The following is a 14,916-nucleotide window of genomic DNA, read 5'->3' as shown; positions in this document are numbered from 1 at the left end:
GTTGTTTATGACAGTGTGAGGCACCTCCCTACTTGCTCTCTCTTCCTCCTGTTCTGGCCATGTAAGACATTCCTCCTTCCTCTTTGCTTCTGCCATGACTATAAGTTTCCTGAGCTCCCACCTCAGTCATGCTTCCCGTTCAGCCTATGGAACACTAAGCCAACTAAACCTCCTTTCTTTATAAATTACCCAGTCTCAGGTAGTTCTTTACAGCAAAGTGAGAATTAACTTATACAAAGTGTTTTTTAAAACTCTTAATATAAAAAGATGGTTTACATTGCAGTGACCAAAGACTTTGATCAGACCACTCAATTTCCTTTGAATATTTGCAAAGCCTTCTCAAGAAGGATGGGTACAAACCAGCCCAGACAGCAAAGATTACAACAAATACCTAATTCTTCAATGCCCAGACATCAATGAACATCCACAAGCATCAAAACCATTCAAGAAACATGATCCCATCAAATAAACTAAATAAGACACCTGGGACCAATCCCAGAGTGACAGAGAATTCAAAAGAATTGTTTTCAGGAGCTCAGTAAAATTCAAGATAACACAGAGAAAGAATTCAGAATACTATCAAATACATTTAACAAAGAGATTAAAATAATTTTTTTAAATCAAGCAGAAATTCTGGAGTTGAAAACTTCAATTAACAAATTGAAGAATGAGGCCAGGTGCAGTGGCTCATGCCTGTAATCCCAGCACTTCAGGAGGCCGAAGCAGGCGGATTACTTGAGGTCAGTAGTTCAAGACTAGCCTGGCCAACATGGAGAAACCCCATCTCTGTTAGAAACACAAAAATTAGCTGGGCGTGGTGGCACGCACCTATAATCCCAGCTACTCAGGAGGCTGAAGCAGGAGAATCGCTTGAACCCGGGAGGTGGAGGTTGCAGTGAGCTGAGATTGTGCCACTGCACTCCAGCCTGGGCATCAGAGCAAGGCTCTGTCCCCCACCGCCCATCAAAAAAAGAAAAAAAAAATTGAAGAATGCATCATAGTCTCTCAACAGCAGAACTGATCAAACAAAAGAATTAGTGAGCTTGAAGACAGGCTATTTGAATATACACAATCAGAGAAGAAAAAGGCAAAAGGAATGAAAAGAATGAAGCACACTAATGAGAACTAGAAAACAGCTTTGAAAGGGCAGATCTAAGAGTTATTGGCCTTAAAGAAGAGGTAAAGAGAGAGGTCAGGGCAGAAAATTTATTCGAAGAGATAATAACAGAACTTTCCAAACCTAGAGAAAGGTAACAATATCCAAGTACAAGAAGGTTATAGAATACCAAGCAGATTTAACCCAAATAAGACCACCTCAAGACATTTAATAATCAAATTCCCAAAGGTCAAGAATAAAGAGAGTCCCCAAAACAGCAAGTGAAACGAAATGACATACAATGTAGCTCCAGTATGTCTGGCAACAGACTTTTCACTGGAAGTCTTACAGGCCACAAGACAGTGGTATGATATATTTAAAGTGCTGAAGGAAAAAACTTTTATCCTAGAATAGTATATGCAATGAAAATATCCTTCAAATAAGGAGAAATAGGACTTTCCCAGACAAACAAAAGCTGAGAAATCTCATCAACACCTGATCTATCCTACAAGAAATGCTCAAGGAAGTTCTGCAATCTGAAAGCAAAGGACACTAATGTGGAATAAGAAATTATCTGAAGGTACAAAACTCACTGGTGAGTACACACAAAAATACAGACTATTTTAACACTTAATAGTGGTGTGTAATTGTGGTGTGTAAACGACTCATATCTTGAATAGGAAGACTAAATGATGAAATAACTACAACAACTTTTCAATATATAGTACAATAAGATATAAACAATAAAAAGTTGAAAAGCTGGGGCGAATTTAGTTAAAATACAGTTTTTGTTTGTTTATTCTTCACCTATTTGTTAGTTTATGCAATCAGTGTTTTCATCAGTTTAAAATAATGGGTTAATAAGATGTTATTTGCAAGCCTCATGGTACCCTCAAATCAAAAACAGATATACACAACAGATACACATAAAATAAAAAGGAAGCCAGAAAGGAGGTCTGGGAGTCAGGAAACAGAGTAAGGAGAGAGGGAGGGAGGGAAGGAGAGAAGACAACAAAACTAGAAAACAAATAACAAAATAGCAGTAAATTCTTACTCATCAATAATAATATTGAATGGATTTCTTTAAAATGCCCCATCTGCTGCCTACAAGAAATACACTTTACCTATAAAGACACACATAGACCGAAAATGAAGGGATAGAAAAAGAAATTCCATGCCACTGTAAATGAAAAAAGAGCAGGAGTAGCTATACTTATATCAGATAAAATACATTTCAAGACCAAAACCATAAAAGGAGACAAAGAGCGTCATTAATATAATGGTAAAGGGGTCGATACAGCAAGAGGACATAACAATTTTATATATGCATCCAACATTGGAGCATCCAGATACATAAAGTACATGTCACTACAGCTAAAGAGAGATATAGACCATAATACAATAATAGCTAGAGGTCGCCGATCCAAGATGGCCGTTTAGGAACAGCTCAGGATTGCACCTCCCAGTGAAAGCGCAGAGGGTGAGTGGACGCCGCGTTTTTATTGCCCACAGACTAGGAAATTCCCGGGTGGAGGTGCTCCACGCTCGCCAGCGCGGCTGTTTCAGCCAGCGCGGCTGTGCCGGCCAGCGCTGCTGCTTTGCCCCGCGCGGCTGCTTTGTCGGCCCCCCGGAGCCGCGGTTCTCCGTACAAAATACACCGGTCCGGGGGCCCTTTTGGCTGGCGATTGGAGCCACGGGAAGTCGCCCATTCGCCGGTTCAAAAAGGGGACTGAGCAGAGAACCAGGACAGTAGATTTCAGGGCAAAAAAAAACAAAAAAAAAAGCGCCACAAACCTCAGTGCCGCTGTTTAAGCCAGCGCAGTGTGTAGCCGCAGGGGAAAACAAACAGACCCCTGCGCCTCTTCAACAGGCGACTGGAACACCAACTTAAAAAAGGCTCTGAGGCAGGAAGCCAGGCGATCAGGCTCGGCTTGCCCCACCCCCACAAAAGAACAGCAACCAGAAACTCTGGATTGAGAGTTTCACAGCAAGCGCAGCTGAACCCGGGACGGTCCAGCTCTGTGGGGGAGGGGCGTCCGCCATTACCCAGGCAGCCCGCCGTTGCCAAGGCAACCCGCCATTGCTGAGGCAGCCCACCGTTGCCAAGGCAACCCGCCATTGCGGAGGCAGCCCGCTGTTGCCAAGGCAACCCGCCACAGCAGAGACTCCGCCCCAACAGAGGCGGGCCACCATCACCAAAGCAGTTCTAACTACGCCCATATAAATAGGACTGCAGGGAAGTTCACTCGGCAGCTGGGCGGAGCCCACAGCAGCTCAGCAAAGCTGCTATAGGCCGACAGTGACTAGGCTGCCTCCTTGCTGGACTGGACAGGTCTGAAGGAAAAAAAGAAAAAAAAAGAAGGCAGCAGCATAACGGAAACCCATAAATAAAGCCCTAAATCCCTGGGACAAAGCACCTGGGAACAAAAAGCAGTTTATGAGTACTGCTGCAGCAGACCTAAAAGTACCTGCCCAGCAGCTCTGAATGAACAACAACAGAGCTCGCAGTTCACCATTTGAGCTCCTATAAAGAAGAGACCGTCTCCTCAAGCAGCTCTCTGACCCCTATATATCCAAAAAGACACCTCATAAAAGAGAGTTCAGATTGACACTAGGCGGGTATCCTTCTGGGACAAAGATAGCAGAAGAAGAAAACTGGTAACAACCCTTGCTGTTCAGCAGCTGCTACAGGTGAACCCCAGGCAAGCAGGGCCTGGAGTGAACCTCAGCAGACCTACAGCAGAGGGGCCAGACTGTCAGAAGGAAAACCAAGAAACAAAAATAACCTCATCATCAACAAACAGACTGTCAATCTGAAAGATTTGAGACCCAATCTGAAAGCCAACAACCACAAAGTCGACAGGTGGATAAATCCTTAAAGATGGGAAGAAACCGGAGAAAAAAGGATGAAAACACCCGAAACCAGAACACCTCTCCTCCTAAAAGGGATCACAACTCCTCACCAGCAAGGGAACAAGGTTGGAGGGAGAACGAGTGTGATGAAATGACAGAATCAGACTTCAGAAGGTGGGTAGTAAGAAACTTCTGTGAACTTAAGGAACATGTTCTAACCAAATGCCAAGAAACTAGGAACCTTGAAAAAAGATTTGACGAAATGCTAACAAGAATGGACAAAATAGAAAGGAATATAAGTGAATTGATGGAGCTGAAAAACGCAACACGAGAACTTCGTGAAGCATGCACAAGTATCAACAGCTGAATAGACCAAGCAGAAGAAAGGATATCAGAGGTCGAAGATCAACTCAATGAAATAAAACGGGAAGGCAAGACTGGAGAAAAAAGGGTAAAAAGGAATGAACAAAGTCTCCAAGAAATGTGGGACTATGTGAAAAGACCTAATCTACGTTTGATAGGCATACCCGAATGCGATGAAGAGAATGAATCCAAGCTGGAAAACACTCTTCAGGATATTATCCAGGAAAACTTCCCCAACCTAGCAAGGCAGGCAAACATTCAAGTCCAGGAAATACAGAGAACACCACAAAGATATTCGTCAAGAAGAGCAACCCCAAGGCACATAATCGTCAGATTCACCAGGGTCGAAATGAAGAAGAAAATACTAAGGGCAGCCAGAGAGAAAGGTCGGGTTACCCATAAAGGGAAGCCCATCAGACTCACAGCAGATCTCTCAGCAGAAACCCTACAAGCCAGAAGAGAATGGGGGCCAATATTCAACATCCTTAAAGAAAACAACTTTCAACCCAGAATCTCCTATCCAGCCAAACTAAGCTTCATAAGTGAAGGAAAAATAAAATCCTTTGGGAACATGCAAGTACTCAGAGTTTTCGTCACCACCAGGCCAGCTCTACAACAACTCCTGAAAGAGGCTCTACACATATAAAGGAACAACAAGTACCAGCTCAACTAAAGGGCAAAACAGCCAGCTAGCACCAAAATGGCAGTATCAAATTCACACATAACAATATTAACCTTAAATGTAAATGGACTAAATGCCCCAATCAAAAGACACAGACTGGCAAATTGGACAAAAAGACAAAACCCATCGGTGTGCTGTATCCAGGAAACCCATCTCACATGCAAGGATACACAAAGGCTCAAAATAAAGGGATGGAGGAAGATTTACCAAGCAAACGGAGAGCAAAAAAAAGCAGGAGTTGCAATTCTCATCTCTGATAAATTAGACTTTAAAGCAACAAAGATCATAAGAGACAAAGAGGGACATTACATAATGGTAAAAGGATCAATGCAACAAGAAGAGCTAACGATCCTAAATATATACGCACCCAATACAGGAGCACCCAGATACATAAGGCAAGTTCTTAATGACTTACGAAGAGACTTAGACTCCCACACAATAACAGTGGGAGACTTTAACACCCCATTGTCAACATTAGACAGATCAACTAGACAGAAAATTAACAAGGATATCCAGGACTTGAACTCAGACCTGGACCAAACAAACCTAATAGACATTTACAGAACTCTCCACCCCAAATCCACAGAATATACATTCTTCTCAGCACCACATCACACCTACTCTAAAATTGACCACATAATTGGGAGTAAATCACTCCTCAGCAAATGCAAAAGAACGGAAATCGTAACAAACAGTCTCTCAGACCACAGTGCAATCAAGTTAGAACTCAGAATTCAAAAACTAACCCAGAATCGCACAGCTTCATGGAAACTGAACAACTTGCTGTTGAATGTTGACTGGATAAACAATGAAATGAAGGCAGAAATAAAGATGTTCTTCGAAACCAACGAGAATGAAGACACAACATACCAGAATCTCTGGGACACATTTAAAGCAGTCTCTAGAGGAAAATATATAGCAATAAGTGCCCACATGAGAAGCAAGGAGAGATCAAAAATTGACACCCTATCGTCAAAACTGAAAGAGCTAGAGGAGCAAGATCAAAAAAACTCAAAGTCTAGCAGAAGACAAGAAATAGCTAAGATCAGAGCAGAACTGAAGGCGATAGAGACACAAAAAACCCTTCAAAAAATCAATAAATCCAGGAGCTGGTTTTTTGAAAAGATCAACAAAATAGACAGACCACTAGCCAGATTAATAAAAAAGAAAAGAGAGAATAACCAAATTGATGCAATAAAAAACGATCAAGGGGATATCACCACAGATTCCACAGAAATTCAAACCATCATCAGAGATTATTACAAACAACTCTATGCACACAAACTAATAAACCTGGAAGAAATGGATAAATTCCTAGACACTTGCCTCCTGCCAAGCCTAAACCAGGAAGAAGCCGAAACCCTGAACAGACCATAACAAGGTCTGAAGTTGAGGCAGCAATTAAGAGCTTACCACCCAAAAAAAGCCCAGGTCCAGATGGGTTCACAGCTGAATTCTACCAGACATACAAAGAGGAGCTGGTACCATTTCTTCTGAAACTATTCCAAACAATACAAAAAGAGGGAATTCTTCCCAAATCATTTTATGAGACCAACATCATCCTGATTCCAAAACCCGGCAGAGACTCAACAAGAAAAGAAAACTTCAGGCCAATATCCATGATGAACATAGATGCAAAAATCTTCAATAAAATACTGACAAGCCGATTGCAACAGCACATCAAAAAGCTTATCCACCATGATCAAGTAGGCTTCATCCCGGGGATGCAAGGCTGGTTCAACATACGCAAGTCTATAAACGTAATTCACCACATAAACAGAACCAAAGACAAAAACCACATGATTATCTCAATTGATGCAGAGAAGGCCTTTGACAAAATTCAACAGCCCTTTATGCTAAAAACACTCAATAAGCTAGGTATCAATGGAACGTATCTCAAAATAATAAAAGCTATTTATGACAAACCAACAGCCAATATCATACTGAATGGGCAAAAACTGGAAGCAATCCCCTTGAAATGTGGCACCAGGCAAGGATGCCCGCTCTCACCACTGCTATTCAATATAGTATTAGAAGTTCTAGCCAGAGCAATCAGGCAAGAAAAAGAAATAAAGGGCATTCAAATAGGAAAGGAGGAAGTCAAATTGTCTCTATTTGCAGACGACATGATAGTATATCTAGAAGACCCCATCGTCTCAGCCCCAAACCTCCTGAAACTGATAAGCAAGTTCAGCCAAGTCTCAGGATACAAAATCAATGTGCAAAAATCACATGCATTCCTATACACCAATAACAGACTTAAAGAGAGCCAAATCAAGAACAAATTTCCATTCACAATTGCCACAAAGAGAATAAAATACCTAGGAATACAACTAACAAGGAATGTAAAGGACCTCTTCAAGGAGAACTACAAGCCACTGCTCAACGAAATAAGAGAGGACACAAACAGATGGAGAAACATTCCATGTTCATGGTTAGGAAGAATCAATATTGTGAAAATGGCCATACTGCCCAAAGTAATTTACAGATTCAATGCTATCCCCATCAAGCTACCAATGACCTTCTTCGCAGAACTGGAAAAAACCACCTTAAACTTCATATGGAACCAAAAGAGAGCCCGCATAGCCAAGTCAATTCTAAGCAAAAAGAACAAAGCGGGGGGCATCACACTACCAGACTTCAAACTATACTACAAGGCTACAGTAATCAAAACAGCATGGTACTGGTATCAAAACAGAGATATAGACCAATGGAACAGAACAGAGGTCTCGGAGGAAACACAACATATCTACAACCATCTGATCTTTGACAAACCAGTCAAAAACAAGCAATGGGGAAAGGATTCCCTGTTCAATAAATGGTGTTGGGAAAGCTGGCTAGCCATGTGCAGAAAGCAGAAACTGGACCCCTTCCTGACACCTTACACTAAAATTAACTCCAGATGGATTAAAGACTTAAACATAAGACCTAACACCATAAAAACCCTAGAAGAAAATCTAGGCAAAACCATTCAGGACATAGGTGTAGGCAAGGACTTCATGACTAAAACACCAAAAGCATTGACAACAAAAGCCAAAATAGACAAATGGGACCTAATCAAACTCCACAGCTTCTGCACAGCAAAAGAAACAATCATTAGAGTGAATCGGCAACCAACAGATTGGGAAAAAATTTTTGCAGTTTACCCATCTGACAAAGGGCTGATATCCAGAATTTACAAAGAACTAAAACAGATTTCCAAGAAAAAAAACTAACAAGCCCATTCAAAAGTGGGCAAAGGATATGAACAGACACTTTACAAAAGAAGACATAAGTGAGGCCAACAAACATATGAAAAAATGCTCATCATCACTCGTCATCAGAGAAATGCAAATCAAAACTACATTGAGATACTATCTCACGCCAGTTAGAATGGCGATCATTAAAAAATCTGGAGACAACAGATGCTGGAGAGGATGTGGAGAAATAGGAACACTTTTACATTGTTGGTGGGAGTGTAAATTAGTTCAACCATTGTGGAAGACAGTGTGGCGATTCCTCAAGGACATAGAAATAGGAATTCCATTTGACCCAGCAATCCCATTACTGGGTATATATCCAAAGGATTACAAATCGTTCTACTATAAGGACACGTGCACACGAATGTTCACTGCAGCACTGTTTACAATAGCAAAGACCTGGAACCAACCCAAATGCCCATCGTTGATAGACTGGATAGGGAAAATGTGGCACATATACACCATGGAATATTATACAGCCATCAAAAACGATGAGTTTGTGTCCTTTGTAGGGACATGGATGAACCTGGAAACCATCATTCTCAGCAAACTGACAGAAGAGCAGAAGATCAAACACCGCATGTTCTCACTCATAGGCGGGTGTTGAACAATGAGAACACGTGGACACAGGGAGGGGAGCACTACACACTGGGGTCAGTTGGGGGGGTAATAGGGGAGGGACGGTGGGGGGTGGGAAGCTGGGGAGAGATAGCAAGGGGAGAAATGCCAGATGTAGGTGATGGGGAGGAAGGCAGCAAATCACACTGCCACGTGTGTTACTATGCAACAATTTTGCATGTTCTTCACATGTACCCCAAAACCTAAAATGCAATAAAATAAACGGGAAAAAAAAAAAAACAACAATAATAGCTAGAGACTTCAACACCCCATTTTCATCATGGTACAGCTCTCCCAGACCGAAAATCAACAAAGTAACATTGGATTTAATCTCCAGTATAGACCAACTGGACCTAATAGATATTTACAGAACATTCAATGGCTGCAGAAAATACATTCTTCTTCTCAGCACATGGAACACTTTCAAGAACAGACCATATATTAGGCCACAAAACAAGTCTTTAAACATTCAAAAAAATTGAAATTATATCAAGTATTTTCTATGACCACAATGGAACAAAATTAGAAATCAGTAACAAGAGGAGCTACACAAACACATGAAAATTAAACAATATACTCCTAAATGACCAGTAAGTCCATAAAGAAATTAAGAATAAATGAAGTTTAAAAATGTCTTAAATGAAAATGCAACAAAAACCTATGGGATTCGGCAAAAGCAGCACTAAGACGAAAGTTTACAGCAGTAAATACCTACATCAAAAAAGCAGAAAAACTGCAAATAAGCAACCTAACAATGCATCTTAAAGAACTAGAAAAGCAAGCACAGATCTGAACTGAAATAAATGAAACTGAGACAAAAAAAAAAAAAAGAACAAAATGAAAAGTTGGTGTTTTGAAAAGATAAACAAAATCAACAAATCTTTAGCTAGACTAACTCAGAAAAAAAGAGAGAAGACTCAAATAAATAAAATTAGAGATTATAAAGGAAATAGCTGATGCCCCCAAAATTCAAAGGATCATTAGAGACTACTATGAGCAACTGTATGCCAATAAATTAGGAAACCTAGAAGAAATGGATAAATTTCTAGACACATACAACCTACCAAGACTGAACTATGAAGAAATTCAAAACCTAAATGAACCAATAACAACGAGATCAAACCCTTAATAAAAACTCTCTCAGCAAAGAAAAGCCTGAGACCTGATGGCTTCACTGCTGAATTCTACCAAACATTTAAAGAACTAATACCAATCCCACTGAAACTATTTCAAAAAAAAATAGTGGAGGTGGGAGTATTTACAAACTCATTCTACTATGCCAATATGACCCTGACATCAAAACCAAAGATACAGCTAGGTGCGGTGGCTCATGCCTGTAATCCCAGCACTTTGGGAGGCCGAAGTGGGCGGACTGCTTGAGGTCAGGGGTTTAGGACCAGGCTGGTCAACATGATGAAACTCCATCTCCACTAAAAATACAAAAATTAGCTCGGTGTGGTGACATATGCCTGTCATCCCAGCTACTTGGGGGGCTGAGGCATGAGAATTGCTTGAACCGAGGAAGCGGAGGTTGTAGTGAGCTGAGATCATGCCACTGCACTACAGCCTGGGCAACACAATGAGACTCTGTCTCAAAAACAAAACAAAACAAAACAAAACAACAAAAAAACAAAGACACATCAATAAAAGAAAACTGCAGACCAATATCTCTGATGAACACAGATGTAAAAATCCTCAACAAAGTACTAGCAAACTGAATTCAACAACACATTAAAAAGATCATTCGTCATGATCAAGTGAGATTTACCTCAGGGATGCAAGGATGGTTCAACATATGCAAATCAATCAATGTAATACATCATATCAAGAGAATGAAAGATAAAAACTATATTATCATTTCAATTGATACCAAAAAATATTTGATACAAGTCAACATTCCTTCATAATAAAATCCCTCAAAAAACTGTGTATAGAAAGAACATACCTCAACATAATCACAGCCATACATGAAAGACCCACAGCTAGTATCATACTGAATGGAGAAAAAAATGAAAGCTTTTCCTTTAAGATCTGGAACAAGACACAAGGATGCTCACTTTCACCACTGCTACTCAATATATTACTGGAAGTCCTAGCTAGAGCAATCAGACAAAAGAAAGATAAAAAGGGCATCCAAATAGGAAAGGAAGAACTCAAATTATCCTTGTTTGCAGGTGATATGACCTTTAAAAAAAAAAAAAAACACAAAAAACCTAAAGAAGGTCAGACGCCAGCCACACCAGTAATCCCAGCACTTTGGGAGGCTGAGGTGGGTGGATCACAAGGTCAGGAGTTCAAGACCAGCCTGGCCAAGGTGGTGAAACCCCATCTCTACTAAAAATACAAAAAACAATCAGCTGAGCATGGTGGCAGGTGCCTGTAATCTCAGCTACTCAAGAGGCTGAGGCATAGAATTGCTTGAATCCAGGAGGCAGAGGCTGCAGTGAGCCAAGATCCTGCCACTGCACTCCAACCTGGGTGACAGAGCAAGACTCCATCTCCAAAAGAAAAACAAGAAAGAAAAGAAAAACCTAAGAACCTAAAGATGCCACCAAAAAACTATTAGAACAAATTCAGTAAAGTTGCAGGATACAAAATCAACATATAAAAATCATTAGCATTTCTATATACCAATATTGAACAATCTGAAAAAAGTTTTAAAGTAATCTTGTTTATAATAGCCAAACATAAAATTAATTATCTAGGAATTAACCAAAGAAGTGAAAGATCTCTATAATGAAAACCATAAAACATTGATGCAAGAAATTGAAGAGGACACGTCACACAAAAAAAGGAAAGATATTCCATGTTCATGGATTAGAAAAATCAATATTGTTAAAATATCCATACTACCCAAAGCAGTCTACAGATTCAATGTAATCCCTATCAAAATACTAATGAAATTCTTTATAAAAATAGGAAAAAAAATCCTAAAATTCATATGGAATCATAAAAGACTCAGAACAACTGAACCCATCCTGAGCAAAAAGAACAAAACTGGAGGAATTACATTCCCTGACTTCAAATTATATTACAGAGCTATAGTAACAAAAGCAGCAAGATAAAAGCATAAAAACAGGCACATAGACTAATGGAATAGAGAACCCAGAAATAAATCTATACATCTACAGTAAACTCATTTTTTAGAAAGGTGCCAAGAACCTATGTTAGGGAGAGGATAGTCTCTTCAACAAACAGTGCTGGAAAACTAGATATCTATAGGCAGAAGAATGAAACTAGACCCCTATCTCTTGCCATATAAAAAAATAAAATCAAAATGAATTAAAATCTTCAAATTAAGATCTCAAACTGTGAAACTACTAAAAGAAATACTTAAAAAAAAAAAAAAGGCTGGGTGTGGTGGCTCATGCCTGTAACCCTAGCACTTTGGGAGGCCAAGGCAGGCAAATCACAAAGTCAGGAGTTCAAGACCAGCCTGACCAACATGGTGAAACCCTGTCTCTACTAAAAATACAAAAATTAGCTGGGCATGGTGGTGAATGCCTGTAATACCAGCTACTCAAAAGGCTGAGGCAGGACAATCACCTGAATCCAGGAAACAGAGGCTGCAATGAACCGAGGCCACTGCACTCCAACCTGGGCAACACAGCAAGACTCTGTCTCAAAAAAACAAAAAAAATTGGGGAAAATGGCCAAGACATTGGTCTGGCACAAGCAAAGATGACCAAAGGAAAAATAGAAATATGGGATCACATCAAGTTAAAAAGCTCTGCACAGCAAAGGAAACAGTCAACAAAGTAAAGAGACAACCCACAGGATGGGAGAAAATAGTTACAAACTGTCAATCTAACAAGAGATTAATAACAATATATAAGGAGCTCAAATAACTCAATAGGAAAAAAAAAATCTAATAATCCAATTTAAAAATAGGCAAAAGAGAGTTTCTAAGGATCACATCTGAGAATGAGGATTTCCAATCCAGAGACAATGGTCCCAATGGGATGGAGCCTGAAGGCATCATTGAGAGTAACTGGAATGAGATTGTTGATAGCTTTGATGACATAAGCCTCTGGGAATCCCTCCTCCATGGCATCTACACCTATGGTTCTTAGAAGTCCTCTACCACCCAGCAGTGAGCCATTCTCCTTGTATCAAGTGTTATGATGTGATCACTCAAGCCCTATCTGGGACTGGGAAAATGGCCACCTTTGCATACCAATTCTGCAGCAGAGTGAATTAGATCTAAAGGCTACCCAGGCCTTGGTCCTAGCACCCACTTGATAATTGGCTCAGAAGACAGAGAAGCTGGTCCTGACACTAGGAGACTACATGGGTGCCTCCTGTCATGCCTGCATTGGGGGCACCAATGCGCGTTCTGAAATGCAGAAACTGCAAATGGAACTTCCCTATATCATCGTGGGTACACCTGGCCATGTGTTTGATATGCTCACCCAGAGATACCTATCTCCCAAATACATCAAGATGTTTGTATTGGATGAAGCTGATGAAATGTTAAGCCATGGATTACACGACCTGACCTATGACATGTTCCAAAAGCTCAACAGCAACATCCAGGTGGTTTTGCTGTCAGCCACAAGGCCTTCTGATGTGGTTGAGGTGATCAAAAAATTCATGATGGACCCCATTTGGATTCCTGTTAAGAGGGAAGAGTTGACCCTGGAGGGTATCCACCAATTCTACATCAATATGGAACATGAGGAGTGGAAGCTGAGTACACTGTGTGACTTATATGAAACCCTAACTGTCACCCAGGCAGTCATCTTCATCAACACCGAAAAGAAGGTGGAATGGCTGAGAAGATGCATGCTTGGGATTTCACCATCTCTGCCATGCATGGAGATATGGACCAAAGGAATGAAACATGATCATGAGGGAGTTTTGTTCTGGCTCTCACAGAGTGTTGATTACCACTGACCTGCAGCCAGAGGCACTTACGTGCAGCTGGTTTGTTTAGTTATCAACTATAACCTTCCCACCAATAGGAAAAACTATATCCACAGAATCAGTCAAAGTGGACGGTTTGACTGTAAGGGTGTGGCTATTAACATGGTGAAAGAAGAAGACAAGAGTACTCTTTAATAAATTGAGACCTTGACGGGTGCGGTGGCTCAAGCCTGTAATCCCAGCACTTTGGGAGGCCGAGGCGGGTGGATCATGAGGTCAAGAGATCGAGACCATCCTGGTCAACATGGTGAAACCCCGTCTCTACTAAAAATACAAAAAATTAGCTGGGCATGGTGGCACGTGCCTGTAGTCCCAGCGACTCAGGAGGCTGGGGCAGGAGAATTGCCTGAACCTGGAAGGCGGAGGTTGCGGTGAGCCGAGATCGCGCCATTGCACTCCAGCCTGGGTAACAAGAGTGAAACTCCGTCTCAAAAAAAAAAAAATACAAAAAAAATTAGCTGGGCATGGTGGTGCGTGCCTGTAATCCCAGCTACTCAGGAGGCTGAGGCAGGAGAATTGCCTGATCCCAGGAGGCGGAGGTTGCGGTGAGCCGAGATCGCGCCATTGCACTCCAGCCTGGGTAACATGAGTGAAACTCCGTCTCAAAAAATAAATAAATAAAATAAATAAATAAATAAATAAATAAATTGAGACCTTCTACAAGACCTTCATTGAGGAGATGGCCCTCAATGTTGTTGACCTCATGTGAGCAGCTATACTGCTACCTAGCCCCAGCCAGGATTCAATATTGGAAAACTGAGGAACAGCAGGAGGGAGAAGGAAAGGGAGCCAAGGGATGGACATCTTGTCACTTTCTTTCTTTGAATAAATGTCACTTTTTGACGCAAAGAAAAAAACAGGTAAAAGATCTGAAGAGGTCTTTCTCAAAAGAAGACATACAAATGGCAAACAGATATATGAAAAGGTGCTCAATATTACCGATCGTCAGAGAAAGGCAAATGAAAACTACAATGTGATATAATCTCATCACAGTTGAAATCCAAAAGACAGTCAATAACAAATGCTGGAGAGGATGTGGAGAAAAGGGGCCCTTGTATGCTGTTGGTAGGAATGTAAATTAGTATAGCCACTGTAGAGGTTCCTCAAAAAACTAAAAATAGAGCTGCCATGTGATCCAT

At 40.8% G+C, this 14,916-nt stretch overlaps 1 protein-coding gene and 1 pseudogene across 10 annotated transcripts in view; one reads left to right on the top strand and one right to left on the bottom strand.

The window, feature by feature from the left end:
• Positions 1-14,916, bottom strand: part of CPEB3 (cytoplasmic polyadenylation element binding protein 3) — a 239,167-nt gene that overhangs the window by 85,777 nt on the left and 138,474 nt on the right. The gene's annotated exons all lie outside the window — the stretch shown is intronic.
• LOC116528315 lies at positions 12,769-13,921 on the top strand (annotated as a pseudogene).

The sequence above is a fragment of the Sapajus apella genome, unplaced genomic scaffold, assembly GCF_009761245.1.
Source record: "Sapajus apella isolate SASKATOON/1434 unplaced genomic scaffold, GSC_monkey_1.0 scaffold58, whole genome shotgun sequence".
Classification (NCBI taxonomy): Eukaryota; Metazoa; Chordata; class Mammalia; order Primates; family Cebidae; genus Sapajus; species Sapajus apella.
The sequence above is the reverse complement of the archived record's forward strand: the minus strand, read 5'-3'. Positions and strand labels throughout refer to the sequence as shown.